Here is a 21,005-nt window from a genome sequence, read left to right as displayed (position 1 = left end):
ATTTGAAATAGAGATTGATGCTTCATAAAATGTTATGAGAGCCATGATCACTCAAGCTAGACACTCAATTGCTTTCCATTCAGTAACTTTTCCTCACATTCCCCTTTTGGGGAAACACAGAAAGGGACATTTCCCTTTTATGGAAAATTCATGTGCATCCCCCCTCTGATAGGGGGCATAGGCTTAGGTGTGCTTCCATAACTGAACTCCATGTATTATTGTTGAACCTGTGTATCATTATATTCTGCCAAATATATTACATTATTTGGGGAAGACATTAAATTGTTTGGTAAATTGTTTTAAACTTTTATTTCTGCAATTGGAAAGGAAGGATTGTTGCTACAATAAAACCCTAGGGAAGAATTGCCTATCATATTACAAAAAGTTTGACATTAATGTTAATATTCTGAGCATATATGCCCATTGATTACTAAATGCATTGAAAAGCATCACTATATATCATCCCTATGCATGCTTGACATATACTAGCCAAAATCCAAGAGATAAGAATGCAATTTCCCCAATAATCAAATGATTTCCTCTATCAACATTAGGGTTACACATCCTCCAAGCTTGAATGATGCAACCTCCATTTATCAACTAAATAAATATTGGCACTACTCATACACCAGGAATCAGATCTCATATGTCACTTGAACCTCAGAGAATCCAGAAACAAAAATAAATGGAACACCTTCATTGAAGGGAAGAAAGAGAGAGAAATTAATGTCCTTGAATGATCAAGGTAGGTCAATGGGTAAAGAATAGGGTAAAAATACCTAGCGACTAAAAAAGTAGCTAAATGCTAAATCAATGTGTACAAAGAAAACATTATAAGCACAACGAAAGCTATAAGACCCAAGTACACACACAAATTTCCCAAGGGTAGATAAAGACTAAAGCTGGAAACCTAGACAAGAGATCAACCTTACAAAGAAAATATTGTAAGCACAATGAAAGTTATAAGACTTAAGTATGTATACCAATTTCCCAAGGGTAGATAAAGACTAAAGAAAGAAACCTATATAAGAGATCAACACTGTCACACATTTGGATCAATGTTTTAAGATGAACTAGAGGGGTCAACTGTGTCATCATCCACCACTCTGAAAGGACCAACAGATGATCCGATAATATCCATTGGAGACTACCTAGGGCTGAAAAGGCTAGGCTAAAAAACTCTTGTAGGAGACAAGATGCCTCCCCTTGAAACTCTCCTAACATCCAAGGCTAATCAAACTCTGTAGAGAATAAAGGAAACAAATAATGCCCCCATGGCCCCCTATCCCAAAATGCAAGAGGTAGGAACTATATAGGGTTTAGAAAAAGCATAAATAGTGTACTAGTATGCAATCATTATTTTCAAGGCAATACTACTAATAGATACAAGTCACACACAACTGATTCATTCTCAAGAAGCATATCAGCAACTTAATGTTCACATTCCAAGGCTATTCTCAGTTTATGTTTCCCTCCATATGTTTGAAAATATTTATGGTTCAAATCTCTTGATTTCTGGCACAATTCATAGGTTGGGAGTGGAAATGAGCACAAGCTTACAGTAAAATACTATAGAACAATCACCTTATTATAAAAAAAGGATTTGGCATAAGAAGTGGATCTTAGACAGAGTTGGAACTTAAGTGTGGAGGATTATGCTATTTGGGACAAGTATATAGAAAAGATCAACTCTATCCCTGTTTGATTAAAAGATGAAGATGACACTCTGGTTTTGTCTCTGAATCCCCATTGTAGATTACACATTAAATAAAAGCTATAATGCCTTGGCTGCTCAGGGAGACTTGGATCCTCAAAAAGTGGTGGTGTTCCAAGGTCTAGAGATTCAACTGTCTCCAAAACCCCATTTTTTCATGTGGTTACTCCTAAATAATGAGGTACTAGCATTAGACATCCTGGAAAAGATAAATACTCATGGTCTTGGGTAGTGTAGTCTTTGCAAAGAAAATGGTGAATCTAACTTTCATATCATCATGTCATTTCCTTTCTCTCAACAGGTGTGGAAATAGATGGATGGAATCACATGATTGAGATCTGTTTGGTTAGGAGATTCAATTGAAGAAGGCCTCAAAAAATGGTACAAGAATGAAAATACAAAGGGTTTCCAAGATTTTCCTTTTAATTGTGCCATGGGGCATTTGGTTGGCAAGAAATGCTTTGATTTTAGATGATAGGGTAATCCCCCTTGTATGCTCATTTATACAAGCATGGAATTTCAATTTTTCATAATCTTTGTTGCTTTCAGGAGAAAAGTTATCCATGGATGTGTTTATGGTTTCAAGCATGTTAGTTCCAGTATGGACATTATCAACTTGATGATCTTTTTTATCATCCTCCTTGTCTGCTTCACCTAGCATATTGCAAAACTTGTTTTGGGAAATGCATTGTTCCTCTGCATGTTGTATTTGCTCCAAACTAGCAGTAAACCTTTGACCATTAATCATGAACTCACTACCATTCATGTAGTCCATGAGATGACTTTCATCAACAATATTATTTTGATTAGTGAGAGTAACTTTCCTTTTATCATTACTAAGGGCTTGTCCCACTCTCTTCAACCTTTTCATCTTTCTCTGTGGCACTAACGAAGCCTCTTCAGAAACAAGAAGGAGATCTTCATCGTCAATATTCAAGTGGGTCACTCAACTTTGGCTCATTTCCACTTCCATGCTAAACCTTTTAGTTATAAAGGGACCTACACTTCACAAACACCATTCAATTTATCCAATCATTGTTCCCCTTAAACTTCACACATGTTTTTACTTCTTATAAAGAGCATAGATCAAACCTTTTGTAGAGGTTGATATATCAAAACCTAAACGTGGATGGATAAAAGACAGAGTTGGAATAGTGGAAATATATTCAAAATTTTAATAGAATTCTCTTTAGCCTCACACAAATCTACTTCAACTCAAGAGTGCAAAACAAAGCCCTCATAGAGACATTGATGTAGAAACAATATTATTCAGAAACCTATGAAATAAGCATGACCAATCCCTCTTTTTTAATAGTGCATGTGGTAACTCATTACTAAAAATAATAAATAAATAAAAACAACTAGAGACAGTTAAGAACGTTATATGAAACTGCAAGGTTGCCAAAGGTTTTGTAGAATTGGTTGTTGCTGAGTATAGGACTCATTTTGTTATCGTTCTTTGTAGAAAAGGGGCCCCATTTTAGGATAAATAGTTAGCCCAACAAGTAGGAAAGAGTGTGTTAGATCAGGATAAAATTAGAAATATACATATCTCCTTATGCAAGAGATGGTGTCAAGCAACCTTTTATAATCCAACTACTCCATTCATTTTTGAGATCTTGTATTTTTCAGATCAGGGTTGGCTCTACAGATCTCAACCAGGATGTACATTTTTAGGAAGGATGTATATCCTCATGAGATCTAAGAAAAAAAATACTGGAAAATTGGCCAACGCAAAAATTGTAATTCAAAATATATATTGGAGAAGATAATAGAAATCCACTAGGAAAAGGAAAATTAAGATATCATGTAGAAAAAGTTAAATTCAGATCTACGGTTACCAGAACATCTGGATTGTTAAATTTAGGTATGTTCTATGCTTAGAGCAATTTATTTCAATTTTCATAGTTAGCAGTCACATCAACGTTAAAGTAAATTGCGGATAGAACATAAACATAAATCGTAGAAGACAAGCCAAGACAAGAGAACACAAGATGTGGCACCAGACAGGGACAAATCCCATTGTGGGGAAACCCTTGATCAATTCTTCTTTTATGTTCCTCAAAGATCAGCAGAGAAAGAGAGAGAGAGATAGTACATTTACAATAGAAGTCAACACTTTGACTTTTGATATCTGCATGAGATCAGTTGAAGACATATTGCTTCAACTGATTCTCCAAGGTGACTGCTTCACCTATCATAGTATGTTGCATTCATCATACCATTCATCATCACTGTGCTGCACTCATCATCACTAAGTTGTTCTCATCACTGTGCTGCTCCCAAGCTATTAGGTAATTGAGTTTCTTCAAGGGTTGCAGACCATATAGGAGAGCCCCTCCTAATCCATTCTACCACCTGCATGCTACACTATTCCCATGGAACAACCTTAGCTGCTTGCTATGGCTTGCAGCCTAGCAAAGCAGCTGATTGTAGCAATCTATTCTTCCAACAAGTGTCATTCAACCTTCAAACAATGCCCCCATAGCTTCTCTTCATTGGATAATTATGCCTAGCATATTATACCAAAACATGACCATGATGTTACTTACAAAAAGTGGCTAGATGACTGTGCAAGGCTTCTTTCAAGACAACAACCAACTTCTTTTCTCTTGAAAATAGCCTACCTCGAACAGTTCTCCTCAACTGTGGATTGAGGCCTCTAATGACTGTGTCCTAGTCCATATTTAAATGCTATTGTTTGGAGCCACCTTGAGCTGCCTATAGCACCCTCCTTAACTGCGGCTTAGATCCCTTCATGGACTATGTATACATCTCTTCCTTGATTGCGTCTAGGGCATCAGCGTGTCCCTTCTTGCTATGTATATGCCCTCATGGAATATTGCCTTAACCTTAAGTGTCACAGCTAGGAGACTGCGTTTAGACATCTGCCAGATCTCTGTGTTTACTATGGATAGGGTAGGATAGATCCTCCTAGATAGCGTTAGGATATGATCTATCCTTTGTGACTGCGTTTCAATTAGAACAACAGTTAGGGTATCATATTAGGGCTCCTCCTTGACTGCATGTAAGGGCCTCTTGTATAGTAGATAAGGGAATCCATAACAGTGGATAGATTAGGTTTGTTTGTTCTCCTTTGTGCAGTGTATAGAAGACTTCTTTGTCTTCGGATACAGGGCTGTAAATAGGACTTGTGGTAAGGCTCCTTTTATGCCTCTTTTGTGACTGTAGCTAGGGCTTATTCATAAGCCTGTGGCTTACTACGGCTAGGGCTTCACTTGTAGGCCAGTGTATCTTCATTGTGTCTCTCCTTCACCAAAACCCAAAGACATGGAGAGGAGGAGACCACACATGAAGAGTATGAATGTTTTTAAATGACTTCAAGTCCTCTATATTTATACTAAAATTTAGATGATGAATAGACGTGACTATTGGGCTTCTGAGCCTACGTAATTTGCTGGCCGACTTGACAATTTGTCTTATAACATAAATAAATTCATAACTCCATGAATACTTATCGGAATCGGATGATATTTAGATCAATCCTACACTTCTCAATGAGAGGGATCTAATAAAAATATCAACTACAATAAATAAGATGACCCACATGGAGTTTGGCCCTAGTTGCCAGTTTTAACACTCCCTCTCAACTAGGGAGAACTCCATTTGCTGATCCATATGTCTGACTGTACTATCTATGTCATCAGTGCCCCGCAATGCTCTGCTCATCTCTGCTCAGCTCTGCTAGCTTTGCTAGCTCTGCTAAGCTCTGCTAGATCTGCTTTGCTCTACTCAGCTTTGCTGGCTTTGCTCTTCTCTGCTGGCTCTGCTATGCTCTGCTCAGCTCTGCTTTGCTCAACTCTGCTCAGCTCTACTGGTTCAGCTCTGCTCTGCTTAGCTCTACTCAGCTATGCTGGCTCTGTTATGCTCTACTTAGCTTTGCTGAACCATGAAGAAGAAGAATTGATCGAGAATGTGTCATACCATTCTCCACTGACCCGAAGTTAGTCTCAGAGTGTGTACCACTAGTCGCAGACCAGTCCTCAACTGACCCGAAGTTAGTGTCATAGTAGTTACAACTCCTATCATTGGTCCTAGACCAGTAATCTATTGAATCGAAGTCAGTCTCAGAGTATGTACCACTAGTCCAAGACCAGTCCTCAACCGACCCGAAGTCAGTGTCATAGTAGGTACAACTCCTACCACTGGTCCCTGTAGGTTTTAACCCTGTACAGAAATTACCTGCATACGAATTCTAAAACACAGAAAATAAATAATACGAGAGCAGAACACATAAAACACATATACACAGATATTTTCCCCTGGATCCCAAAACCGGGACTACCACCTTGATTTTTCATTATGTTCCTTTCAATGTTATAATACGTATTTATACATGCCGAAGCATCCAATACCATGGACTGAAAACCATCGCGTCCAATACCATGGACCGAAAACAATCGCATCCAAAAAACATGTGAAAAAATCATGCACAAAACCATAGGTGGGTCTGCCCAACCTAACATAGGGTCCAAAACCAAAATTTTCTGGGGCGTTGCCCCAGACCCCATAAAGTGGGGTTACGGGTGCCCCTCAAACCCCCTGTTAACTACGTGGAAAGAATATAACATAACCCAACATTCTCCCACTTTTTGTTTTCTTTCCACAGGGGGCCACAAGAGAGCTTAGTCATTTTTCCAGCCCTGAAATGCCCATTGTCTCTCTACACCAAGAGAACTTCCTAGAGCTCACAGATTTTGTTAATGCATCTGCAGTATTCTTCAAAGTGTCCACCTTTACTAGCAACACCTTTTTGTCTTCTATCATATCCCTCACAAAGTGATACTAAACATCAATGTGCTTTGTCTTTGAATGATATGCGGGGTTCTTTGCCAAGAAAATTGCACTTTAGCTGTCACATTCTATCCTTATAGCTTCATGTACTAACCCCATACTTGAACACAATCTTTGCAACCAAACTGCTTCCTTACTTGCATGAGTGGCTGCCATGTATTTTGCCTCTGTAGTTGACAGTGCCACTACAGATTTTTTCTTACTCATCCAACTGACTGCACCTCCAAATAGGTTAAACACATACCCACTTGTAGATCTTCTCTGATCCAGATCTCCAGCCCAGTTTGCATCAACAAAGCCATGAATATTCAACACTCTGTCCAATCCTGGTCTTCCTTGGTAGCACAAACCATAATCACTAGTGCCACACAAATACCTGAAAACCTGTTTCACTGCTGTCCAATGCTCCTTCCCTGGTCTTGACATAAACCTTCTCAATACTCCCATTGCATGTGCAATGTCTGGTCTAGTACAGACCATTGCATACATTAGGCTACCAACTGCACTTGCATATGGAACACGGGACATGTCCTCTTCATCTTCTTGTGTCTTGGGACACTGTTCAACAGATAACCTCATACCTACAGGAATAGGAACCTTCACCTATTTACTATCTTGCATATTAAACCTCTGCAGTATTGTCTCGACATACATCCTCTGGTTTAACCAGAGCTTCCTCTTTGTACATTCTCTTTTAGTTTCCATGCCCAAAATATAGTTTGCAGCACCAATATCTTTCATGTCGAATTTGGAGGACAATTGGGTCTTCAAATCCTGGGTAACTTCTTTGTTATTTCCAACCAACAACATATCATCCACATACAAGACCAGATAAATAACACAGTCACCAATTAATTTAAAATACACACAGTGATCTACTTTGCTTCTGGTGAAGCCAAGTCCCCGTATAAATGTATCAAATTTCTGATACCACATCCTTGGTGTATGTTTTAACCCACATAGAGACTTCTTTAACTTACATACCAGTTATTTCTTACCCTTCACCACAAAGCCTTCAGGTTGCTTCATGTAGATCTCCTCTTCCAGATCCCCGTGAAGAAATGTTGTCTTCACATCCATCTGTTCTACCTCAAAATCAAAAGCAACAACAACATATAAAAGTAATCTAATAGAAGTTACCTTGGCAACAGGAGAAAAAATATCACCAAAATCAATTCACGACACCTAGGAATAACCTTTTGCTACCAATCGAGCTTTGTATTTCTCCACTTTTCCTTTTGCATTTGTCTTCTTTTTGAACACCCATTTGCTGCCAATGGGTTTCCTTCCAGCCGGCAACTCCACCAGATCCCAAGCCTCAATTTTGTGCAAAGATGCCATTTCATCAACCATGGCCTCTTTCCAGAGTTTTCCATCCTCTGAATCCACTACTTCCTTCATAGTTCTGGGATCATCATCATTAACAGACAAAGCAAAATTTGAATAGAAAGCAGATGGACTATACCTTTCTGGCTGCCTTCTTTCTCGAACTGATCTTCTCATAGCTGGAGTTTGTGGCTCTTCATCTTCTGATTACTCCTCTGCTGTAGAGTCTGATTGATCTGAATTTGAAACTACTTGAAATTTGTTTGCAAGGTATTCAATTCAGAAATAAACATGTTTAAAATACTTCCATGTCTTGCAGAAAGGAAACACATGAAATTTTCAGCTGTTTATGACCCATCTAAGCATAGCAGAATTATTTCCTTTTACTGTTTAACAAATTAAAATGAATTTGTTCTGCAAAATAAACCAACCACATATGCAAAAGAAGTTGATAAAGCAGTTCACCCCCTCCAGGGCTACATCTGCTGGGTCCAAAGCCCCCAAATGGGCTTGTCCTTGTTTTTATAAAATGCTCAAATTGAAAATACAGCTGAATAGAAGCATCTACAGGAGAAATAGATGGTAGATATAGATTCATAACACTTGAATCCTTCAGGATTGACTATTGGATCACCTCCAATGGATACCTGCAACCCTGTACAGTCTTCCCAATACTGGCCCCTAGTGGCTCCTATAACTTTCACGGCTTCAAAACATATGAAAATGACCTCTGATGGCTATAATACCTGCACCAATGGCTTCAGAAGGTCAAAAATACCCAAAATCAAAAAAAAATTCGTCCAAAACCGACTTTCTGGGCCAAAGTTATGGCCATTTACTCCTGACTGCCAGTTTGGCCTAACAAAACCCCAGTTACATTTAGTGACGGCCAGTTAAGCCCGCCAAATATGGCGGGACCGCCAAATTTGGCGCTCCGCCAAATCCGCCGCCAACTGAACTGCTGTCATATTAAATGTTAGCCTCGGATTCCGTGCTGACCGTTTGGGCTGGCAGTTAGTGCTGAGCTCCTGGTTCCCGGGCCGAGGTCATATGGAGGGCGGGGGCTGGCGCTTAGGGCCTGGCCCCCTTAATTTTCCCGCTCAGCCAATTTTTAAAATTTAACAACATATTGCTCCGCCCTTTAAATGAATCAACTGGCTGTGGTGCATTGCTAAGCCGTTGGGTTAGTTTGAGCTGGTCATGGGTTCAAACCACTGAATCTCCAAAAATTTTAACATAGGCGCAAATTGTTGCTAACGTCATCCGAGGGGCCACGTGGTGCCTTCTGGGCTTGCCACGTGGCAGCCTTTGATTGGCCATTGAAAGGGGAATATTCTCTGGAATATTCCAAGGAATATTATACGGAATATTTCTTTTTTTTTTTTTTTTAAATTCAAATTTTCTAATGTTTTGGGCAAAATATTCTTTTGGCCATATCTTCCTCATATGGCAACCGTTTTTCGAACCGTTTGCGGCGCCGGAATCGAGAGGACGAGCACTTTCCAGTTGTTCAGCTTTGAACCAGCTCTGAGCACTTTGAATTTTGAGCATTTTTACGACACTTAGGACATGAGCACCTGATCACGCCTCCCCATTGGGAAGCTTTTGGACCCCAAAAGCCTTCAACTACCTGTTAAAGAGGTGAGGGTACAGCTCCCTCACTCTGTCCACCTCCATCCACTTTGCCTTTTTCGGTTTGCTGCCTTTGAAACCAACCCGAACATAATCTACACTGCCCCTCCTTGAAGTGCGTGTCCTTCTGTCAAGGATTGTATCTTCTTTCAGCTCATCTAAGAATTCTGGCGAGAAATCTTCTATAGATGGCAGCTGAACATCACTTTCATGATCAGCAATCAAAGGAGGTTCATACAAACGTAAGTTCTCCACATTGACAACAGAATACATTTGCATGTAGGAAGGCAAATCTAATTGAAAAGCATTATTTCCAACCTTCTTGAGGATTTTGAATGGACCATAACGAATAGGCTTCAGCTTTTTACCTTCTCCTTGCATCCTTTCCTTACTAATGTACAACCATACCTCATCCCCTTCTTGAAACTTGTGATCGACTCTATGCTTGTCGTGTCTTTCCTTGTACTTGCCTTGACTCTTCTCAAGCTGTTCTTGAATTTGCTGATGTATTTGCTGAATTCTTTCAATGAATGAACGAGCTTTGTCAATATCACTATGTCCCTCAATGGCGACATCTTTCTCAAGAATGAAATCAAGAGGTGATTTTGGCAAGTAACTAAAACAAGCTTCAAACGGTGAGGTGTTTGTGGAAGAGTGCTTGGCACGGTTGTAAGCATGCTGTATGTAGTGCAAATGTTCATCCCAAAGCTTGGGATGCTTGCTGCAATAACCTCTCAAGAGGTGCACAATGGTTCTGTTCACAACTTCGGTTTGTCCATCTGTTTGCGGATGGAAAGCAGTACTTTTCTTCAACTTTGTGTCCATCATCTCCCATAGGTTGGACCAAAAATTCCCCACAAATCTGGAATCCCTGTCACTAATAATGGAAGTAGGCAAACCAAAGTGAATCCATACATGATGAAAAAATAATTCAGCAGTTATAGTTTTCTTACAAGGCATAAGTATACACATTTTGCTTAAACGATCAACTACTACATATAAATAATCATGCTGCTTTCTAGATTTTGGCAAACCTCCTACAAAATACATAGAGATGCTCTCCCATGGTCTAGAAGGTACCGGCAAAGGAGTATACAAACCAAGCTTCCTATTGCTAGGCTTGCTTGTAGCACATAATGAACAACCTCTTATGAACCTTGAAACCGAATCTACCATGCGAGGCCAATAGCAATACCTCTGTAGATGTGCAACTGTTTTGGTCACACCAAAATGGCCAGCAATAAGAGAAGAATGAGCTTCTCTTATGACATTTATCCTCTCCCCCTGTGGTATACACAACTTGCCCAAATGAAACAGCAAATTGTTATGCATGTGATAATCATTTTCCTCTACATGATTCCCTTTACTCAAGTTAGCATACACATCTTTAAAGTCATCATCAGATGCATATTGTTCTATGTAACTATCATGTACAATGGAATCATTCTTAAGTAAAGTAACAGCACCAATAATAGGCCTTGAAAGCATATCAGCAACCTTATTCAAAGTACCTTTCTTGTACCTTATTACCAAATGGAACTATTGCAAGAAGCCCATCCATCTGAAGTGTCGTGACTGTTGTAACTTGCTTTGTGATTGCAAGTACTGTAAGGGCTGATGGTCGGTATGTATAACAGTTTATTTTCCCATCAAATAGTGTTTCCACTTTTTGACGCTTTGTACCAACGCATACAACTCCTTATCATATGTAGGATAATTTACAACATCACCATTAAAAGTTTCAGAATGAAAAGCAATAGGCTTACCATGCTGTAGAAGAACTGCACCCATAGCATAATCACTAGCATCAGTTTGTATCTCAAATGGCTGTCTCAAATCCGGTAATGCAAGGAATGGAGCTGAACTAATCTTCTCTTTCAAAGATTCGAAAGCTTTTTGCTGCTTGCCTCCCCATTGGAAAGCATGCTTCACACTTGTCACTGCATGCATAGGAGCTGCTATAGAAGAGAAGTTAGAGATGAACTTCCTCCAATATTGAGCTGCACCCAAAAAACTTCTTACCTCTGTTATGGATTTGGGAGTAGGCCACTTCACAATAGCCTCAATCTTAGCAGGATCAATTCTCAAAGCACCTCCTCCTACTATGTGTCCCAAATAAACCAAAGAAGTCTTTCCAAATTCACACTTTGACATTTTAAGAAATAACTGATTCTTCTTCAAAACATCAAGTACTTTTCTAACATGCATGACATGATCTTCTCTAGACTTGCTGAAAATTAAGATGTCATCTAAGTAGACAATAACGAAATCATCAAGAAAAGGACACAAGACATCATCCATTACCCGCATGAAAGTTGCAGGTGCATTGCACAAACCAAATGGCATCACAAGCCACTCAAAGAGTCCTTGTTTGGTTTTAAAGGCTGTCTTCCAAATGTCACTTTCTTCAATTCTTACTTGATGATATCCACTGCGCAAGTCTAGCTTAGTGAAATATCGAGCATCTTTCAGCTGATATAGCAAATCATCTATCCTTGGGAGTGGGTAACGATACAATCGGTGACCCATATGGCGAAATACTTGGCCTTATGAAACCTTTGTCCAACAAGTCCTTGATTTGCTTCTTTATTTCAGCATTCTCCATAATAGACATGCGGTACATGCCTATGTTTGGAAGAGGACAATCTGGATGCAAATGGATTTCATGCTGAATCTCCCTCTTAGGAGGCAAACCTGTTGGCTCCTGAAACATCTCATGATATGCATCAACTACATCATATAGATCTGATTTAAGTTTTGGATCACAATTGTCAAATGACTCATGATTCACATCAACCTTGGGCTTAATCATAAGAAGAACAAAATTCTTACTTGAATTGACCAGCCTTTTTACCTGTCCTGAATTCACCATCGCTATATTTGTCTTCTTGCGTTGAGCTCTAACAATGAACTCCTTGCCATCTTTGAAAAGATGATATTTGTTTTCATGGCGATGAAAGATAGCTTTCCTGTCAAACAAGTAGGGACTTCCCAAAACAATTCCTGCTATATCAAAAGGTACCACATCAAGTTCAATTGTGTCAATAAAATGTGCAGTAATTGCAAAGCGCAATGTGCACTTTCTTGAAACTTGTAAATTTGCATCCTTGCAAATCCATCCAAGTGGATATGGCTTCGGATGTGGAACGGTCTCAAGTTTAAGCTGCTTGACCAAGTCCTCTGATATAAAGTTTGCTTGTGACCCAATATCAAAAAGTGTGTTAATCTTAGTATGTTTTGAAATCACCCTCACATGAAACAGTTCAATTCTTTCTTCCTCATTAGGAGCTTGTACATGACAGTTTGAGGTACTAGTGCTGGCTTGAGTTTCAACTTCTTTTCCCTTCAAGTTTTTCAAACCCATGGCTGCAATTTTGGTTTCATCACCTGAATCTTCCCCTAAATCTTGTGGTGTAGATGTAGCAGCAACAGTTTTCTGTTTCCCTTTGGATTTGTTAGATTGAGGTCTTTTTTCAGGATGTAATTTCCAACAGTTTTTCTCCTCATGGCCTGGTTTAGAACAATGTTTACAGATCACTTTCTCACTCTCCTGCTTGACAGATGCATTCTTTTTTCCCTTTCCCTTGGAGGTTTTCTCTTTGTTTTTCCCCTTGGGGGGCTTGTTTCTACCCTCTTTAAATGTGTTTTTTCCCCTTGCCTCTAAATGGGTAGCTTGGACACAAACCTCGTCCAGGCTAGTAGGGTTAAACATCAAGATGGTGTGTCTAAGGTAGCTATGCAAGCCACCAATGTATTTCAGCAAGGTTTCTTGGGTCTGTAAATCTACCCCTAACAAGAGAGCTCTTCTCCTGAATTCTTGGGTGTAGTCTTGGACACTCTGACCCTTAAGTTGTCTGAAATTTTGCCAGTTCATAATGGCTTTCTGCATGTGAGCAAGAGGATAAAACTGTTTTTGAATGGCTAACAGAAATTCAGGCCATGTTAAGGTAACCTTACCAAATTTCTTGATCTCCTCTTTAGTCTTGGCCTCCCACCAGACCAAGGCTACTCCATCCATTCTCAAAGAAGCCAACTGAATCTTTGTGGCATCATCATGCATATTCTGGATCCTCAAGTAAACTTCTAACTGCCTAATCCATTTGTCAAGCTTTTTTGCATTCACTTCACCATTAAACATAGGTAATTCGAATTTTACATCAAGCTTCAAAAAAGGACTTTTTCTAGAGGATCTATGCTTATGAACAGAAGAAGACGAGGATGAAGAGGAAGAAGGTGAAGATGGGGGTGGTGGATCACCATTACCTCCATGTCCTTTCTTGGAATGATCATCATCCTTCTTACCTCCTGAAGAGCCCTCTCCTTCATGTGGATGTTTGGACCCTTCTCCAGCCAATTTCTCATTTCTTTCTTGGTACAATATCCTCACCATTTCAGTGAGGTCCAAGAAAGCCTTTCTGAAGACTCTTTCTTCTTCTCTTGGATCTGTCTCTATAGGAATTTCTCCTTCATGTTCAGACATCCTTGAAGCTTCTGCTGAGACTCTTGAGGGTGAAATTGAAGGTGGAGGTGATGGCTCTCTGGCCTTCCTTGACTGAGGATTCTCTCGTTCTCTAGTCAACTGTCCTTCCCCTCTTTTAAGTTTCAACCTGGTAAGCATCAATACTTGCAAGACAATTAGAAGATCTTTGCACAAAAACAATCAAAAGACAACTCACCAGAGATTGACTGAAAAGAGCATTTATCTACTTTGCAATTGTATAACAAGAGCATTTCGAAGGCTTCCTGGCTCATTTCAGGCTCTGTCTATAGCTTATTTGACTGATTTTGATACAAAGAAGCAACAATCTAGCTCTGATACCAACTTGATCTGAATTTGAAACTACTTGAAATTTGTTTGCAAGGTATTCAATTCAGAAATAAACATGTTTAAAATACTTCCATGTCTTGCAGAAAGGAAACACATGAAATTTTCAGCTGTTTATGACCCATCTAAGCATAGCAGAATTATTTCCTTTTACTATTTAACACATTAAAACGAATTTGTTCTGCAAAATAAACCAACCACATATGCAAAAGAAGTTGATAAAGCAGTTCATCCCCTCCAGGGCTACGTCTGCTAGGTCCAAAGCCCCCAAATGGGCTTGTCCTTGTTTTTATAAAATGCTCAAATTGAAAATACAGCTGAATAGAAGCATCTACAGGAGAAATAGATGGTAGAAATGGATTCAGAACACTTGAATCCTTCAGGATTGACTATTGGATCACCTCCAATGGATACCTGCAACCCTGTACAGTCTTCCCAATACTGGCCCCTGGTGGCTCCTAGAACTTTCACGGCTTCAAAACGTATGCAAATGACCTCTGATGGCTGTAAGACCTACACCAATGGCTTCAGAAGGTCGAAAATACCCAAAATCAAAAAAAATTCGTCCAAAACCGATTTTCTGGGCCAAAGTTATGGCCATTTACTCCTGACTGCCAGTTTGGCCTAACAAAACCCCAGTTACATTTAGTGACGGCCAGTTAAGCCCGCCAAATATGGCGGGACCGCCAAATTTGGCGCTCTGCCAAATCCGCCGCCAAATGAACTGCTGTCATATTAAATGTTAGCCTCGGATTCCGTGCTGACCGTTTGGGCTGGCGGTTAGTGCTGAGCTCCTGGTTCCCAGGCCGAGGTCATATGGAGGGCGGGGGTTGGCGCTTAGGGGCTGGCCCCCTTAATTTTCCTGCTCAGCCAATTTCTAAAATTTAACAACATATTGCTCCGCCCTTTAAATGAATCAACCGGCTGTGGTGCGTTGGTAAGCCGTTGGGTTAGTTTGGAGCTGGTCACGGGTTCAAACCACTGAACCTCCAAAAATTTTAACATAGGCGCAAATTGTTGCTGACGTCATCTGAGGGGCCACGTGGCGCCTTCTGGGCTTGCCACATGGCAGCCTTTGATTGGCCATTGAAAAAGGAATATTCTCTGGAATATTCCAAGGAATATTTTGCGGAATATTCCTTTTTAATTTTTTTTAAAAATTCAAATTTTCTAATGTTTTGGGCAAAATATTCTTTTGGCCATATCTTCCTCATACGGCAACCGTTTTTCGAACCGTTTGCGGCGCCGGAATCGGGAGGACGAGCACTTTCTAGTTGTTCAGCTTTGAACTAGTTCTGAGCACTTTGAATTTTGAGCATTTTTACGACACTTAGGACATGAGCACCTGATCACTGATTCTTCCTCCTTTAGCTCAAACTCTATCTTCTCATGTTCCTTTGGTTGGACTTCATGTTTAATAACATCTTTCACCTCTCTGAACACCACATCTTGGTTGTACATAACCTTCCTTGTTACTAGGTTCCAAAGCTTATAACCCTTTAAACCATCCTTATACCCAATAAAGATGCACTTTTCAGATTTACTATCCAACTTTGTTCTTTTCTCCTTCGGAACATGTACATATGCATCACATCCAAATACCCTCAGATGTGAAAGAAAGGGTTTCTTACCAGTCCATACCTCTTGTAGAGTCTTATCCTCCAACGCTAATTAAGGTGACCTGTTGACTAGGTAACATGTAGTATCCACCGCCTCTGCCCAGAATTCTTGTCCTAACCCAGCACCACTGAGCATGCTTCTTGCCATTTCCATCAACGTCTTGCTCATTCTTTCTGCAACTCCATTTTTTTGAGCTGTATATGGAGTAGTCTTTGCTGTGCTATACCACATTTCTTGCAGGATTCTTCAAATTCCTTACTGCAAAACTCTCCACCATTATTTGTCCTCAGCACCTTTATCTTCTTCTCTGTCTGGTCTTCCACTAAAGCCTTAAATTCTTTAAACCTGTCAAAGACTTCATATTTCTTCTTAAGGAAATATATCCATGTATTCCTTGAGAAGTCATCTATAAATGATACATAGTACACAGACTTACCCAATGATGGAACCTTCATAGGTCCAAACACATCACTATGCACAAGCTCTAAGAAGTCATCTATAAATGATACATAGTACACAAACTTACCCAATGATGGAACCTTCATAGGTCCAAACACATCACTATGCACAAGCTCTAATATATGTTTCGCCCTCTTACTACCAGAGGGGAAACTCACCTAATTTTGCTTCCCATATACACAATTTTCACAGAAATCAAAATCCAGAGAGCTATTATTCATACCTTCTACCATACCCTTACCATGAAGTATTCGAAGGCCCTTCTCTCTAATATGTCCAAGCCTTTGATGCCACAGCATGGTCTTCTTTCCAGAGACCACTAGATTTTCTTCTCCATTTTCAGGAACCATAGAAGTATTGCACCCATCAATAATAGTGCTACCTTGCAGCTTGTACAGAGTTCCAATCCGAACTCCCCGAATCAATACCAGTGCTACCCGAACCATTTTGCAGGTATCCTTCTCGAACACTGTTTTTACACCTGCATCATCTAGTTTGCTTACAGAAATCAGATTTCTGGCTAATGCAGGAATATGTAGAACACCTGGAAGCGTTCTAACCCTTCCACCTTGCAACTTCAACTTTACTTTTCCGCGACCAATGATTCTAGCCTTCCTGTCATCCCCTAAGAAGACATCACCACCATCATATTTCTCATATTCGTAGAACCACTCTCTATGGGGATTGAAGTGAAAGGATGTACCTGAGTCAATCAACCATGCCTCATGATCTACATGTGTACTTGAAGAAGCTAAGTACACATCCCCACCTTCATCTGAGGTGGTTTTCGCCTCTGTAGAAGGAGCCTCATCAGATCCCTTTCCTTTGTTAGGAGCTTTAGATTTACAGTCCCTTTCGAAGTTGTCTTCCTTTCTGCATTTCTAGCACACCACCTTTACAAGTTTTCCTAGAGATTTAGATCTCCCTATATATTTAGATCTCCCACTCTATGACTTATTTTTATTTTTATTTTTTTATTTTATTTTTATTTTATTTTATTTTATTTTTTTATTTTTAATTTTTTAATTTTTTTTAATTTTTAATTTTTAATTTTTTAATTTTAATTTTTATTTAATTCTTTTTTTAATTTTTAATTTTATTTATTTATTTATTTATTTTTATTTTATTTTATTATTATTATTATTATTATTATTATTATTTTTTAATTTTTTTTAATTAAATTTTTTTTTTCTGGGACTGTCCTCATACAGACAAGGCATCACCATTTTGGCTCTCCATATTTTTCCGTCTCATCTCCTCTGTTGGCAAGGCTGAGACTATTTCATCAAACTGTAAGGCAGTTGCATTGCTACCTATTGCAATAACCAGACTATCCCACGAATCTGGTAGAGAACACAACAAACTGATGCACTTATCTTCATCTGAAATTTTAATATCAACAGATGCTAACTGACTTACCACAGTATTAAAAGCATTCAGATGCTCTGTCACCGAGTCTCCATCTTTCATCCTCAGGTTATACAACTTTTTCCGTTGGAACAGTTTATTCACCAGAGACTTATATTGGTACAAAGTCCCTAACTTATCCCACAAAGCCTTCACCGTAGCTTTGCTTGATACATTCAACAATATTGAATCTGAGACACATAATAGTATTGTGCTCTTTGTCTTCCGATCCAACTTCTTCCATTCTTCATCGGACACTCCCATTGGTTTAGTACCTAGATCTACCGCGATCCACTGATCTTTATCCACCGATAGATCCTCCATATTGAGTTTCCACAACTCAAAAATCTGACCATTAAATTTCTCGATCTCTATCTTTCCACTGCTCGCCATCTTCTTTCACCACCAGAATCGATCTCACAGATCTCCCACTGAACAGGGTCTACCACAGGCCCGAGCGAAACCCCTCAGCAACAAAGGCGTCCCCTTGAAGCCAAATCTACTCCGATACCAAATGTAGGTTTTAACCCGTACAGAAATTACCTGCATACGAATTCTAAAACACAGAAAATAAATAATGCGAGAGCAGAACACATAAAACACATATACACAGAGATTTTCCCCTAGATCCCAAAACCGGGACTACCACCTTGATTTTTCATTATGTTCCTTTCAATGTTATAATACATATTTATACATGTCGAAGCATCCAATGCCATGGACCGAAAACCATCGCGTCCAAAAAACATGTGCGAAAATCATGCACAAAACCATAGGTGGCTCTGGCCAACCTAACATAGGGTCCAAAACCAAAATTTTTTGGGGCGCTGCCCTAGACCCCATAAAGTGGGGTTACGGGTGCCCCTCAAACCCCCTGTTAACTACGTGGAAAGAATATAACATAACCCAACAGTCCCAGACTAGTATCATTGATCCCAGATCAATGAAGGTCATCCTAGCATAGGGAGTACGGTAGATACAACAATGCATCCATTGTTACTACTATGGTCCCTATCCTCATTTCCCTACTCATTGATCAGATGAGAGGTACTTCCCATAAGTCCCAGAACACATGGGTAGGATGCCTTGACAGGAGAACTAATCATCTTATCCACAGCACAGCAAATCATCCTGTCCAGTAGATGCTGCGGAGAACTAATCATCTTGGCCCACACAAGAGCGAATCATCCTGTTCCACAATCGCCATGGAGAACACATCATCTAGGCCTCACAGGAGAACTAGTCATCCTTCTACACAATCATCATGCAGAACACATCATCCAAACCTCACAGGAGAACTAATCATCCTACTACACAATCGTCATGGAGAACACATCATCCAGACCTCACAGGATAACTAATCATCCTACTACAAAAGAGAGTGAATCATCTTGTCCATAGCAGAGCAAATCATCCTATCCACAGGAGAGCAAATCATCTTGTCCCAGTGTGCACCACCAGGGGAGGGTGAGTCACCCTGTGGTCGTATGTTGCTCCAGTAAGAACCGCAAGTCCCTAGAGCTCCCAGATCTCAATGTATGCAACATGCAGGACCCTTTTACAAGGGTCTCTCGACAACTCCAAGTCATTCGAGAAAATCACAGATTTGATCTTTCCCTAGGGCTTTGTAAAAATGTCAGCGACCTGTACATCAGTCTCAATGCGATGGAGCCTCCTTGCTCATCGACTTACCATATCCTAGATAAGGCAGCATCTGATGTTTATCTATTGGAGCAATCATTGAATATGAGATTCCTCTATAATCAAATCCCACCTCTGGTTGTCACAGAGAATCATAGTGGTATTCATCATGTGTACAAACAGCTCACTGAAGAGCTTCTGCAACCAAACTGCCTCATAGGAGGCCATGCTAGTAGTAATGTATTCTGCCTTGGTGGTGCTTAGAGCCACCGACTTTTGCTTCCTGCTCATCTAGGATATCGAGGCAGATTCCAAACAGAACCAACACTGAGAAGTGTTCTCCACACTGCCTGCTCACTTGGCATTCGAATAATCATGCAGTTTCATATTTCCGATAATGTATCTCAATCCATGAGAGATTGTGCCCTGAAGACATCTTAGAAGATTCTTGGCATCAATCCAGTGAGGCTCAACCAAATATGAGCTCACCATGATAACTACAAAACATATGTCTAGACGGAGGTTCACCAAGAACATCAACGCAAATGAGTTTATGAAACTCAGAGGCATTTCCCAAATTTGGTTCGACATCACTACCATATAACTTCGAAAGTTAAGATCCTCGAGGTAGTCACAGGCTTGCAGTTTATCTTTCCACATCCGAAATCCAACTCCCTCTTACTTCTGCAAATGAGAGGGTCTGCACTTGTCAGAAATAGGTCGTCCTTATAAGGTGCCAGTATGAGAGGTCTATCATCCACAACCTTCGAGTAATGGTTTGGATCGGTTTCACTCCTAGTGAATCTCAGCTTCATTTGACAGCTATAAGTCCTGTCATACTATGCCCGAGGAGTTTTGATTCAAGCCATAGAGGGCTTTCTTCCACCTGTATGAGATTCCAGATCATGAATCTCAAACTCCTTAGGTTGTTCCAAACTTGTGGACCTGCTACATGAGGGGAAAGGTCCCCTTGTAAGATTTTCCTTCGGTACATCTCAGACATGTACTTTCATGCTCTTTTTGAATTCAGGCATCCTAGCCATCATCTGACTCATAGACCTCCGATGTTGTGTTAATGGACATGGTCCCCAATGGACTTCCTGCAACTTGATACAACCCTGAACTCAAAAACATCTTGAAAATTCTATTTTCAAATACATACCTTTCCATCGATGAGTGCCACCTTGAAACCTTTGACTTCCATTGCTGAAATGGACACCAGGTTCTTCTTGTGATCAGGTACATAAAAGAGATTTTGTAAATGAATCAAGTTACCCTCATCCAATTGAGGGATAACGTTCCCTGCACCCTTTTTGGGATAGGTGGCATCGGCTCCAAGTATAATCCCATAAGTGTTTCCATCTCTACCAAATTAGAGAGTGCAGTGCCAGGGGTTCCTTGCTTTCTATGAAGAGTCAGCCATTTCATTGATGACCTGTATTATGTGTCATTCCTTTGATCATTGAAGATGTCCCTGTTGTTATCTTCATTAAGTGATGTGTCCCTTCCATACGGACACTCCTTCGGATAATGGCCGAACTAGTTATCTGCCTTTCCTTTCACCCT

Source organism: Pinus tabuliformis, chromosome 3_2 (genome assembly GCF_031772625.1).
Source record: "Pinus tabuliformis cultivar Carrire ecotype Pingquan chromosome 3_2, CPIR1, whole genome shotgun sequence".
Lineage (NCBI taxonomy): Eukaryota > Viridiplantae > Streptophyta > Pinopsida > Pinales > Pinaceae > Pinus > Pinus tabuliformis.
This window is presented reverse-complemented; position numbering follows the sequence as displayed.